We start from the raw sequence: 14,361 nt of genomic DNA on the forward strand, positions 1-14,361 counted from the left end.
ATCTTATGGACAATRTGCCAAAACTGCATGTTATACCATAGAGTATGAATATTCACAATTGAGTTTACAGTTTTGGCATATAAACATGTTAAATGTGTGGGCTGTATTCATTCTTCCAAGTGAATTCACMTCTGAAGAGCTTATACAGTCTGTCAGTTAGTTATGCCATGTAGTTATTTTATCGAAACTGCATTTCATGGGAGGCCCATACCATTTAGATTCTATAGCGATAGGTGCCTTATAAATACCTGCAGAAGATAAAGGTGACTGACAGCAGCTAAGAGGAAGCAGCAAACTTCACGATGGGAAATGTTTCCTTGTTCTTCACCTACRGAACACACAGTTCAGACACGGAAATTGCCCTTTGCTTCTGCCAGCACTTGCTTACCTTGTATATCAGATTTTTTTTTTTTTTAACAGCTGTGTTTTCCACTTGTTTGTTCCTGTGTAATGAGTATGCAGATTCAAGGTTCAGAGCCAAGAGTGAGGAACTTCAGTTCTGAAGTAGATGTAAAATTAATTGATCTTGAAAGATTTGGGGCAAACAGTAATCTTCTTGTGGTCCTTCTTCAGAAGTCTAATTCTCGCACCCTTTGAGAAGCCCTTGAAAGTACCTGGATCTCTTCAAGAATATAAGGACAAATTCAGTAAAAAAATAAAAGAAAAAATCTGCCACCTACCAGTCCATCTGGCCAAGTTCTGCTCACACTTACACCTGAGCAGAGCCATACACCTCTCAGTGGTTACTGCAAGATTATGCCAAGACTACTGAGGGCAGAATACAGCCTTCCAATTAAAAACAACAACAACAAAAAAAAAAAAACTCCAAAGCCACCCTGAYAAAATGAAGACTTATCCAAAACTTACTTCAAAAGTAATGATAACAATAGTAGTAACAAAATGGAGCTCCTAGGTACCCCATCTATAGATTAATTAAAGAACATATTACAGGCAGAATAAATATCACACACAGGCCTGTGTGGCACAGCTGAAAAACGATCTGACAAACATGATGCCTCTGGAGGAACGAACCAGCAGTTAAACGAGACAGGTTAATACCCTGCTTACATCCACAATGCTCCTTTGTAACTGCTGCGACTCAAGACTAAAAGCTTTAACCAATAAAAACTATTAAATCTAGGCAATAAAACAGTGCCAACCCCAAAAGACCATATGACTATGGATCAATAAGTGGCGTTTCCTTTAGCAATAATGACATAGGGTTTTCAGGCTGGAAATATTTTTTCCTGCTTTACAATTGCAGAGAGAAAAACAAAATTTGGTCAGRTCTAAGTTTAAAGAATTAAAAGCAGAGGGAACAAGTAGAAGAGWCTCATGGGGCTATCACTCCGAACATGATAAAAATGAGACACGGACAACGCGTAACATTGGTCCGTCTCTTCAGGGTGAATGCACCCACATACTCACCCGAAGTTACCATTAGTCTTTAAGAGGAAAGATATATTTTAAGTAGCAATGCTCCAGATACTCTGCAGAGCCTCTCCAGCTTCTATTGAAAACATAGTAACAAGACTAATATTAATGAGAGTAGTGTTGAGTAATTCACTTCTGGGATTCAGGTACTGCACAGAACCACTAAGCCAGTTCTGTGCTACTTGGGAAGGCAAAAGTTGCTTAAGCTTAAGCAAGATTTCCTCTAGGAATCAGGCTCTTAAATGTTAAAAGCACTGTCCCTCTCAGCTCAGGGGTTAGTCAGGCTGGGGRGCTCTGCATGGTCACAGGATGTGGAAGTCCTCTCCCTCCAGGTATACAACTAGTTGACTGCAGATTTTTTTATCCTTTACCAGATAGATCATCATTATTGAGTGTTTGACTCACATTCAATGCATTATTTCATGCATTCGTAATATATTGTGTAAATGAATATACTTAAGCAAACAATAGTATTTTTATGCAACAAAGATGGCCAGAGAGCTCAAGACAGAGGTCAAAGAATATCAATAGAAGGTAAATAAAGACACTTCCCCAGCATGTCGTGTATCAAAAAAATCTTCCCCTTCATGCTCTTTTGCAATGTCCCTGATAAGAGCAAATAACCTTAGCTTGACCTCTACATTAGAAGAAAATTGAGGATGAACTTGCCACACAAATGTTCTCTACCAAACTTTGTAAGGAGCTCTGAGCTAGCTCCCCAGCTCTGTCAGGCTTCTTTCATGTTTTCAGCGAAAATTCACACCCTGCGTTTTTGTTCTTGTGAATCATTCTGTTGTTCACTTTTGATGATCAAATGTAATGATCAGTAAGTATCCTGTAAAATGAGGATATCCATGCTTACCTCTGAAGGCTGCCACAAAGCTTCATTAATGAAGTCTGACTTGAAGATAACGAAGATCCCTGTGCTCTGAACCCGTGATCTTCCAGCCCGGCAATCCTTCCTCTCCACATTACTGCTAGAGGCATGGAGGTGTTTTATCTACACAGTACATTTACCCTACTCATACAAACACTGAGCCCCCCCTAAGCAGTACCACATTTCATTTCTTTATGAAAAAGTACAAAAAATGATATTAAAACCATGATGAAATCTTAATTAACTGAATGACCCATTTGACAGAAATTACTCAGATATTTCAATTACTTGGGCCTTARCAGGGTAGCAGCTTTATATTCCTCAATGTTAAAGGCCTTGGGAAGTTAGACCAGCAATCAGAGTAATACAAAAAGCAATATGGAACATATATAAACCAAGCTGAATATCCTCAAACGTTTTCTCAGCGTGTTGGCTGTCACAAGATTAGGCACCTGGATAGTAAATTACTGGAGTTTGATTCGTGTAACAGGTATTTTGTGTGTGGTTAGCAAATTAGAAGAAAGAATCCAAAAATTCCCCATAGTTATTGGCATCCATGCTCCATTTTTGAAATGTCATTACAAGTTTACTTAGGAAGGAGCTTTGAAGGGCAGTTTTCCAGAAAAAAACTTAAATACATTTTCATGGGTCAATTTCTGGAGAGTATTATTGCTTCTATTCTGAATTCTGACCTTCACGTTTTGAAAATCAAAGTCATGCAAAGCCTTTTTTTGTATAAATTGAAATTAGGAAAATGCCACTTCTTACATTGGTAAGGAAGGCTCAGAAGCATGCATGTATGCACACACACACACTCTGTATTTCAGCTCTGAGATAATTTTCCATTTTCATAAATGGTGTAAAAGGGAAGATTTCTAATAAGAATAGTTTCCATTTCCTTTTCTGTGACTTGATTTTTCTCCCTGTTGTCCACATATCAAACAGAATATGTTTAAGAATAGAAACAACAGGAAGAAAGTTTAAACTTTATCAGATGTAGGAACAAAATTTTTTGCACCCCCAAATTAATTTTTTCCTCTGTAGATACTATATATTTTTTCTGGTTATTGCAGCATTCATTTTGGACAAGCACACAAAAGTCAGGTGAGAAACTGCAGCTGCTGAGAGAAAGAAAACAAAGCATGGGTGGAGCAATCCTCATCCAAGCTACCTTAGCTTCTTGTAAAATCTGGAGAGATTTTTTTCCTCTATGATTCAAAGTCAATAGATGCAAGACCATATTGACCATTTGACATTAACGAGTAATAAAAGACCTGCACTGCTTTTCCTCATCACTAACAAGTACCACAAAATCCTCATCTTTTAGCATACTTCTAGTCACTCTTCCACTTTTTTCTATAGTGCAACTAAAGTACAAGTAGCATAAAGGTTATCTTTAATAAAGACTGCTTTTGTCTTTTATTATTTTAAAATCTCAATTCAGCTAACATACGTACAAAAAAATTCAGGACTACTGGTTTTCCTGGGACTACAGACACAGGTGAATCAAAATGGCAGGGAAAGGGATGGTGAAAATATGAAGATTACTGCCGTAGTCACTGGTGAAGGTAGGAGCTGACTTCCTAATGGCACAAATACATCACAGTGGTTATTCTCCTAGAAAAGCTTAAATTCTGCACCTAAGATGCTCTGTTGTTATTACAAGCCAACGGATATACATGTCTGTAAATGTCAGTCCTCAGTCTTCTCCAAGACTTTTGGAATGGTTATTGATTTCTAAATATGAGATGACTCCTAACTGTCCTGAACTTGTCAAGAGCCACAAGGTAGTTGGATTCACATTTCAACAAGATTATCTCCAAAAGCTATAATGAGCAGAGCATTGTAACACCGAAGTTAAATTCATTGGCAGAGTCTGTGCAATACACTTAACACATTTCTAACTTTTGATTAGTGATGGAGCACAACATTATACTTACCAGCCCAAAGCCGCACAGTGGCCAGGTGATGACCACTTGGAAGATTTAGGATGAAGAAACAAAGCATTTCTGCAGCAGAAAAGAGAAGACGGAAAGGAGAAAGGGAGGGAAGGAAGGACGGAAGGAAGGAAGGACGGAAGGAAGGAAGGACGGAAGGAAGGAAGGACGGAAGGAAGGACGGAAGGACGGAAGGACGGAAGGAAGTTCCTTCTTAAAAAGTAGTTTTTATTTCAGTTGGACAGATTAATGGATGAAGCTCAGAGGAAGGAGCTTAAAAGCACTCAAAATGCAAACACATACATGTTTCCAGGTTGCAAAACTATGAATTGAGAAATGAAGAACATTCCCAACAACTGCTGGTAAGACTTTTGTACCCAGAACCAGCTCATGTATTCTGTCAAGTAAGTGATTATTGAAAGATTAAATGGAGTTTTAAAATATATTATTAGAACTATTTCTGTAGCCTATGCCCATAAGCCCCAGCTCCACAGCAAGTGCCAAGATTGAGGGATCAGAAGAAAAAAATCCGACTAATAAATTCAGCTTTGCTTTTGTGCACGAGGCACCCCCTCCCAACCTCATGCTGATAAAACCTTTATGCCACTCAATCACATATTCTCTCTCTCCCCCTTAATTTTAGTTCGTGTTTTCCCACGTCGTATGTAGCATATGCAGAATACATGATGGTGCTTGGTTCGAAGGTTTCATTAGCACTCATTTGGGATGCAGCATAACTCCCTCATGATTTCGCAACATGGGAGGGAGGGAGCCATTCCAAGTACCTCCTGCTGAAACATTTATAAGGCAACCAGCTCTCACCCACTTTCTTTTTCTCTCCACATCCACCCTCCGCCCACATGCTCTGCCTACCCCAGTGCAAGCTCGATTTTGTTTAGTTTCTAAGGCATGAATAAACAGACCAATGCAGTGTATGTGTGCACCAAGTTACTGTATCCATTCTTATATTAATATCACTTGAAATCCTCAATTGTGTGTGTTTTTGGTGATATTTTGCATCAAAATAGCTAGAATGACTCAMGCTAAAAAYTAAATTAAAAAAAATCCTCAATGTCCGCTTTTTAGCTTTTTCTATAGAAATACTGCTGAAACCTGTTACAAGAATTCRGTTAACATTATTACCTTCAAGTATAATATAACTTCTGAGGAATCGATGTATTAGAAAGAGTTCCAAAAGAGCTGACAAACATAACCATTTTAGCAAGATGCAACTGTGGGTAGTTGTTTTCCTGCTCRTGGAAATTATAAAGAAATGTGTATTTATTTTAGCTAAACATTAAGTAAAAATGCCAATAACRTGTCTTTGAAAGTATTTGTCATTTTAAAGTTAGGTAGTATACATAGTCTCTAATTGTACTGGGAAAAACTGTGTTGCTATGTAAAGTTCTTAGGAAGAGTAAGAGACTTTTGGGTGGAATGCAGTGTTAATGAGAGCTCATTACTTCACTGCAAATTTCGAGATACTGCATGTTTTTCTTACAATCCCAGCTCCCCAAGTGGCATAAGTTCTATTTCTCTAAAAAAGGTAAAAATATGGCTTCCATTTGTCTCCAACATGGAAAGTAGAATAAAAGGATAAATAATTTAGCTCCCCATTATTGGAAACTACCCTTAATTACTCAGAATAGGGCAATTTATGACTTGCAAATAAGTGCAGTTAGCAAAATACAGACTATTTGGTATCTTTCAAAATGGAAAATAGCAGAGGATTGCCCCCGAGAGGAGGATGGAGCTGCCGCTCCTGCGAGCGGGCTGCAGCCCCGGCAGAGCTGCCCCGACCGGAGCCGCAGCGCCCGCGGGGGCCGAGCCAGGCTCCCCGCTGCCGCTGCTGCAGGAAATGTGAGGGCATTGCTTCTTCTGAATTCAACACTAACAGTGATAGAAGAACTTCAAAATATTTATATACCCATAATGATATAAGACGTTTTTATTAGTTTTAGTAGATTTCTTAATGACTTGGTCATTATTCTAATTTATATTTTCAAATGTTAAAAAATGTATACAGATGTATATGCAGATGTACAGATTCTGTGTAGCTTTTTAGTTATGTGTTCTGTAAAAAGATGGGCCTTATATACATATCCAATTACAAGTTAAAGCATCTTTAATAAAGTGTGTGTGTTTTCCTTAAATTTCTTAATGCTTACAAGATTAAATTGCATTGGAGTACACTAGATATTCTGTTACATTTAAATGTCTGGCCCAACTTATCATATAATGAAGTGGCAAAAGTACAAACAACATAAAAATTCCACTGATAAGAAATTTCGTCGTTTACATTTTTATCTATTGAGCCCCTAGAATAAATAAAATAAAAACAAAACAAAAACTGAGTGTCTCTTCTAGGACACATCTTTAGTTCAGGCTGCACTTAGCTTTACTTTCAAATATTCATACCATTTACGTGAGCAATGCTGTATTTCCATAAATTACAGAAAATTATGTTTGATTCTTTGTAGCAGGATACACATCCTTCCTGCATCTGCTCGACAACAAAATGCAATGATCTCGTTGTGGCACCAGCGCCACAGTGACACCGTTGGGATCACATCCATTTGGGAAGGCTTCTGTTTTCCTTCGTTTTACAGCTGGCCAAAGAAATGCCAGCAGGGCTGAATCCCCATTTACAATGACACTTCCCTGACTGTTGTATCCTTGGACATATTTTACACATTTTTTCTCAGATAAATTAAAAATGATTCAGTCCATTTCTTTTGTCTTTCAATACTTAACTTAAGGCATTCTTGTATGCACAGCTCTAGCRTAAGTTTGATTCTAAAAATTAAATTCAGTACTCTACATCCTCAGTTTAGCTGTTGATACCTAGTAGATGATGTATTTCACAGGAAAACTGCAGCACAGACACTCACACACCTCTCTGTTGCACAGCAGGGAACACACCGGCAGAAACAAATACACATTACGTATGTATGGATTTCATAAAGGAGGCCCCATGTTTTCCTGCATCTCCGTGTTGCTTGGTATTGAGCCTGTCTGTGCCATGAGAGTTATTTATCTAAAGGATATACAGCTGAGAAAAAGCTGTATAATTTATTCCAGTGCATATAGGGTCTAACACAAGAGGACTAATTCTAATTGGTCTTTTTGGACACTATCTAAAACYAAACAGAGAATAGTAGTAATAGCAAACTGTACTTGTTCCCATCAGCTTTTCTTCCCATCATTTATTTCTTGTGCCCTTCAATGAAAAAGATCGAAAATGTTTTTTGTTAGGAAATCAAAGGTTTGGGTTTTATTGTTGGTCTTTAGAAAGGGAACTCTGGTTGACACTTCCTGAATTAAAATTCCCTCATTTTATGAGAGCTGGGCGATAATAAGACCCAGTTTCACCTCTGGATACAGAGGTTTTCCAATTAGATGCAGGAATTACTGATGYAACTATGAAAATGAAGCCCTCAAATCAAAACCAATGAAAGGCCCCACAAAATGCTTTGAATAAATGTGATTTCAAAATGTTAAATAGGAATTGCCTCGTTGAGTATTGTGCCAACTTAGAGATCCTCCTTAAAGGGATGCATCTGGGTCAGCCTGGTGGCATTTCCACGAATGGCTCCTGCAGGACTTGGGAGCCTTCACCAGTTTCACCACCTGGACTCCAAATGCAAGGCACGCTCCGCTCCAACATCAACACAGACTGATATATATATATATATATATATATATATATAAAACAACAAAACAAATGACAAAAACCCTACCAAAACAAAATGCACCACTGCACACACAATTCTCCCTCAGGGAGAGAATCAGGGAACAAAACAGACGAGACAGATGTAAGTCATGTTTCTTAATACACTCCTGGAAGGCACTCATAAAATGCCTATTTTAAAAATAGAACAATTTCCTGTTTCTGCTCCTTTTTATCTACACCGTGGCAATAACATCTTCTGCTGAATAAGAGAATCAAGTTTGGCACAATTACCTTACGCTCAACCAATCTCAGAGAAATGGGAATACAATGTATGTCCTAAAAGGACAGAAAAAAATTCAGGTTGACCAGTCCTACGGAAAGCCACAAGAGGTAAACAAGGGCCACTGCTACCAGGAGGAAGCAACCTTAAGCCTCCAGTATCTCACACATTATATTCAATTAAATGGAAGATAAAATAGTTTGAAGAAAGTATTTTGATTGCATTTCTGCACAAATATAGCTACATTTTTATTTGCATAGACTTAACTACATACCAGCACCCAGTTACTTAAATAAGTATTAAGTGTTTTTTTTACAACAATTCTGTTCTTTTTTTTTCCCAACTAATGAGCAGAGATGATAACAAAAATGACCATTGGCTTAAACAATAAAACACACTGATGTAGATACCAGCTATAGCTTGACCCACAACAAATCTACATTTAAAATTTCTTGTATGTACAGTGGCAACTGWGAGAGCCATTCACTACTTCTGCTTGGTATAGGAACTTTTTAGTTACCATTGTATCTGTTTTTTGTTTTAATTTGGGGATTTGTTTGTTCCTAAATAATCAAATTTTATTTTGGAAAAAAAACAGTTAAAGTTAAAAAATTCTTGGGSGCTTTTTAGACTTACAGTTAGGTGAATAACATTACAGGTCAGCACAGCTCAGGTCTGAATCCCCATTCTGTCCATTCCCAACACATCAGTCAAAAAGTCAGTTCTGAGGATATTTACTTGACATGAGATGAAAAACCAGGTGCGAGTTGCTGTACTGAACAAGCGCCAGTGCCTTATAGCCATACTCTGTCCTTGTTCTTAGACACAATTTACCCTGCATTTAGCTCCCAATCTCTGATTTAATAATCAAGTCTTCCATTAAGAAGCATTTTTAGAGGCACTCCTACATACTGATGCACACTGCAGATTTTTAGCCTGAAAAGGGAAAACATGAAGAGAAAGAAAACCAGAATAAAAATACATAGATTGGCGAAGTTTCCATTAATTTAACTGATATTATATGTTACTGTATGCCAAGCTTTGAAACACTGCCTGCAAACATACGTGATTCCTGAAAATACCTTGTGGGACCTAGGCAGGGCACAGAGCCAGGASTCATCACTCAGGGCAGCACGTTCAGGGGGATCCCTTGTCCTGTWCTAGCACAATTAGCATGAACTATTTCTCGAGGGGATGGGTTGCACAATCGCTGAATCTGATCCAGCAAATGGTACATTTATTCGGACTGCGTTTGTCAATACTAGCTGCAGTGAACATTAACATGCTGCGTAATATGCAAAATAAATGATGTGTTCTACTAGCAGAGTCCATATGATTGTGCTTGGTCTGTACAAAAAGCTTAAAACATAGAATTTCCTGATTTGTCTCGCATGCAGGGCTGGCATTCTGTTGAACAGTTCTTGACTTAGGAATTAAAAGTCAGCTGGACAGGAATGTGGAATGYGCTTTTCCAATACCTTCTGTATTCCTAAATACTGCTTTTATTTCCTCCGTAAGGGGCCACGGAAAATGGTGTTGAATGGTGGCATGCCTCAGAAAGCACAAATTGACTACATTTTGTAAATGCAGTTTTTAAAATGCAGATGACTGTTGCGTTGGTATTGCCCACAACTTTGTCCTAAACTCATCTTTTAGTTTCTCTGTGACGGTCCTCTGAGCAACCTGCCTTTTGTTTTAATCTTTAAACACACGATTAGGAGGTTGCATCCCTTTCTCTCTCATATATATGTCTATTCTGTTCTCAAATTAAATATGTCAAAAGTGAACTTCTGTGTCATACTGGATTCATCAAATAAATAAGATTATTCATGCTGGAACCATGAATTTGTATGCTGTTTTTTCTAGTGGAAGATGTTGGGATATRGGATGATGAGAAAAACATTTGATTCCAGAATACTTCTACGCTATCTGCTTTCTTATTACCTATATTATCTACATATACACCTTTCATTCCTGACCTGCTCAGGTGATCAATACGATCAGATTGCTTTCACCAGAATGCAGCATAGTCTTCTGGCTTGGCTGCCAGGGAGGAAAGCGTCAGCCCGTAGAAATGAAAGAAAACAAAGAACACAAACAAAAACATGCATGCAGCAGACCAAATTAAAGTTTTCCCCAGGAAATAGTCCAAAAAACCAATTTTCAGTCTGAAAACCAGCATGAAATACAACATCTCACCTGAACATTTTCAAGAAGACTCTGCTTTCACAGCTATGAGGAGAACTAGTGAAGCCCGGATTGCTTTGGAGAAGGCTGGACACCCTCAGCATTTAGCCTTTTGTAGGCTACCACAAGACCTCGCAGAAGACAGGTGTGCAACTATCTGTTACCGCTGGCACTGATCCTGTCACCAGCTGGAAGTGTTCGTTAGAGCAACATCAATAAGGCAGAGCCATCGTTAATCTAGCAATTACAATTAAAAAAAAATTTCCAGCTGCTGTTCTTAATAACTTGCCAGTCTCTGTCTTACACATGAAGTATTTTAGCTTGTGGAAGATACCTACCTAATGCAGAGGCGTAAGAGTCCCAACCTCAATTACGGCAGACCCTTGCAGTTTGCATCCAACCCCAAAAAGGACAGGCGCATCCCATGAAAAATCCAAGGAGCGAGTCCCAAGCGCAGCACACCTTGCCCAACCGGGCCGATTGCCATCCCGACGGTCACCTACCCGAGGAGCAGCTAAATGGCATGCGGCTGGGTAACGTGCATACCTTTCAAGGGCTACATTARGCTGACAAAACTCAACCGCCTTTGCAAGCTCTGCCTCTGGGTAACTCAAACCATTTTACCAGGCTGAGGTAAATATTTTATATTGGTTTTGTACTGGTTCCATAAATGTCTTAAGGGATAGAAAAATATTCTTAACTAGCTAGATRTTCTGTGAATATGCTATGATGGTATACAGTACACTTAGATGTGACTTAAACTAAAAGCGTTGTAATCAGTCTCAYGTCCATATTTAAGGTAAAATAAGTGTCTAGTTTTTAAAAAGCRCAGAGCTCAAATCACTCCTGCTGAATTTATAATGCGCTGAATAATTCTGAAAATGAGGACAAATCATTTTTTTTCAGCCTAAATATGAATCAGAATCTAACCTGAGGCTGCAGTTCTCTGAAAATCCTACTGCCCTATTTTCTCAAGCCGTGACTTTGCCCCTTACAATATTTGTTTTTTTACTTCCCTTCTGCTTTCACTCACTCACACACACACACACACGAGAAAGAGTATTCCTTTTCTGTTCTCTAGCCTGCTCTTCTCCAATCTCTGTATAGCAGGAATTAAATACAAGTCAGCTTCCCAAAGTCATGAAGTTCAGTAAATTCATACTGCACAAACTTGGCATTTTTTCTACCTAAAATGCAAATATAACGCTCTTTCAGAAAACAATGTATTAAAAATAGAGTCCTCCTATGAAATATTCACATCCAACATCTATAGTTCAAAGTTTAATCACTTAATATTGCATTGGGAGAGTAGAGTAGAGCTTATTTCACCCTTAGCTCCCTACATCTGTTATCTGCTGCTGAAAGAAAAGATGAATATCTCCAATAAGGAATCAATAATATTACAACTATTACAATATTACTATTTTCAGTCTGTATCTAAAGCAATGCCTTCACCAACGAGTCCGACAGCTGCTCCAAGTCTTCCGATCTGGGAGCGGGACAAACTCCCCTTCTTAGCTAACAAGTTCAGCTGAACCGGCACAAGCGAGAGCTCTGCAGCTTTCTAAACCTGCCTGACTATAATTACTTCATAATTGATAGAAACAAAGATTCATCTACATGGCAGATGAATCTACAGCACTCCTGTCTTTTAGAAACTGCCAACATCTTTTATATAATCTCCCAGGGACCTTTAAATACACAGCTTGAGGGGGAAAAATGCAGCTCTGCGAGCTGTCTGTGTACACAGGAGAGTCACCTCTACTTTCAAACATGAGATACAAAGCAAACCAGAAGCTTCACTCTGTCACTTTTCAGAATAGAAACTGCTTTGTCTTACAGTATTTACCAGAACTGCTCTTAGTTATCAATTTCTGCAATTTTTTTCTCACAAACRGGAGCAGTTATTCTGTCCTCTTAGACAGACGGACACGGAATAGCCCCATTACGCTACTGTCACTGGTCCAGGGCGCAGAAGCATTTGGAATAGGTGTGACCTTATCCTTCTAATACAGGTTAGACAAGGCACGCTTCCTCACACTAAATCTTGCATTTGCAATGTTATATAACCTTACTACTTTTATATTTTCTCCAGCACCTGATGTTGCCTCTTAAAAGGTCAGCTTTTTATGTTTGTTCACATAAATTTTACGTTCCCATTTAATTTGAATTAAGGATGCAAGAGATTACATATGCACATTGCTTGCAAGAAATATGCAAGTTCTTCTCTCCTGACATGACTTTCGTTTCCAGCGGTGAGTAGAAGCAGAACATTAAAAGCTCCCAGGAACTCCATAGGGAGAGGAAATGACATAGCAATGAAGTGAAAGGGCAGCTTAAATGATAAAATAATTAATCTGAATTATCGCATATCTGAAAATGCAACAACTTAACATCAAACTCATTGGAATTCAGAAGTTCTGTTCATAGAAAGTCATCATTTTTCAGCCCCTCCCCAAACGCGATCAGAGTCCAAATGCCAAGCAATTATGAAATCCAATATCAACAATGAAATATCAAATCTATTACAGAATCAGATGTTCCAAATATCACTAGTGTACGAGGCACTCCCTTGAACTCCAGGAGTCTGGACTAGGCTCCAGTAATAGAACCCTGGATGTATTTTTCCCAGCCATGCTTATGTACCACCAAGCATCACTCCAGTAACAAAGGCAGTTAGGCAAGTCACTTGAGTGTCCTGGACAATTATAAATCTTGAAGCGTGAAGAGTTTAAAGAGAAAACACAAATGTTGAACAGCCCTTAAGCAAACTTGTAATTGTATGTTTCTTCAGTACAGCTCAAGATATGTATAATTACCTTTAAACATTTCTAAATTTATAGTGATGAGCATTGTTGAATACAGATTAGCAAGCATGAAAATCCTACCATTATAATGAATTGTCCCTAATTACAATAGCAACATTATAGATACTATGTTTGGAAAATAATTAGAACTATTCAGCTAGGTTTTCCTTGCAATGCAATCAACAAGGTTATAAAATATTTGATAACATTACTAATATTTTGAGGTCTTGTAGAAACTAAAGAATAACATAGGATTACGTTTAATGGAGTAATGGAAACATATTTTTTCCCAGTTCGGGTCTTAGTGTGAAATTAGTGTTTTTAACAAATTAAGCTGATGTGTAAATCTACACTGATTTCAATGGAATGACTTCTATAAATAATATTTAACAACTAAATATTTATGGATTTAAGGTCTAGGTCCCAAATTTTACAGATAAAGACAAGATTCTCAACCAGTCTTCTGACCTGGGAGGTGACYATCTCCCAAACGCTCTCACAGGTACTGAGCAGCAGCACAGAACTGACACCCTGCACATTTCACCGTCCAATATAGTTGTCAATCTCTACCAGAATCTGCAGACTACARCTCAGAAAATAGTGATGTAATAACTTTTTAATGGAAGTCAGTAAGTCAGATTTAGGTTTTAAATGCCAGGTTAGATTCTAGGGGGAGGGTGGGACAGAAGGYGGGAGGAAGGGTAACCCTGTCTAACATGCTCTAGGTGACCCTGCTGAGCAGGGRGGTTGGACTAGATGATCTCCAGAGGTCCCTTCAACCTTACTGACTCTGTGATTCTATGAAGGGTAAAATGGGAGGAAGGGATACAATGACAGATGATAATACAATATGCAAGCCAGAGACAGGGGAACTTCCTCAAGCTCAGAATTTGAATTCTGATGAGCATTCAGAAATTCAGGGGCTTATCGGGTTTTATCAGAAAGAGCCAGATCCTCTGAGTCTACAAAATCGAGCTGTAAATCTTGCAAGAGATCTAAGTTTCTGGTTGGAAACACTTCACAGACAGCTTATTTCATTGCATTTTAATTATCTCTCTGATTGCAAATCAGAAAGCATATGAAAGGGAAAAGAAACATGAGCATGACATTTTCAGAATTTCCATAAAGATTTCTCAATCTAGGTTCAATTTTCAAAAAAAAAAAAA

General features: G+C 38.3%; 1 long non-coding RNA gene across 1 annotated transcript in view; it reads right to left on the reverse strand.

Moving 5' to 3' along the window:
• Nucleotides 1–253: 253 nt before the first annotated feature.
• LOC146595083 (uncharacterized) overlaps nucleotides 254–14,361 on the reverse strand; it is a 213,087-nt gene continuing 198,979 nt past the window's right edge. Inside the window, exons 4-6 of the long non-coding RNA XR_014896026.1 lie at nucleotides 4,252–4,320; nucleotides 2,297–2,408; nucleotides 254–622 (exon numbers count right to left, since the gene is read on the reverse strand). This is a non-coding gene — a long non-coding RNA (uncharacterized LOC146595083). The remainder of the gene's footprint in view (nucleotides 623–2,296; nucleotides 2,409–4,251; nucleotides 4,321–14,361) is intronic.

Source organism: Rhea americana, unplaced genomic scaffold, assembly GCF_003343005.1.
Source record: "Rhea americana isolate MKP2758 unplaced genomic scaffold, rheAme1 scaffold_24, whole genome shotgun sequence".
Lineage (NCBI taxonomy): Eukaryota > Metazoa > Chordata > Aves > Rheiformes > Rheidae > Rhea > Rhea americana.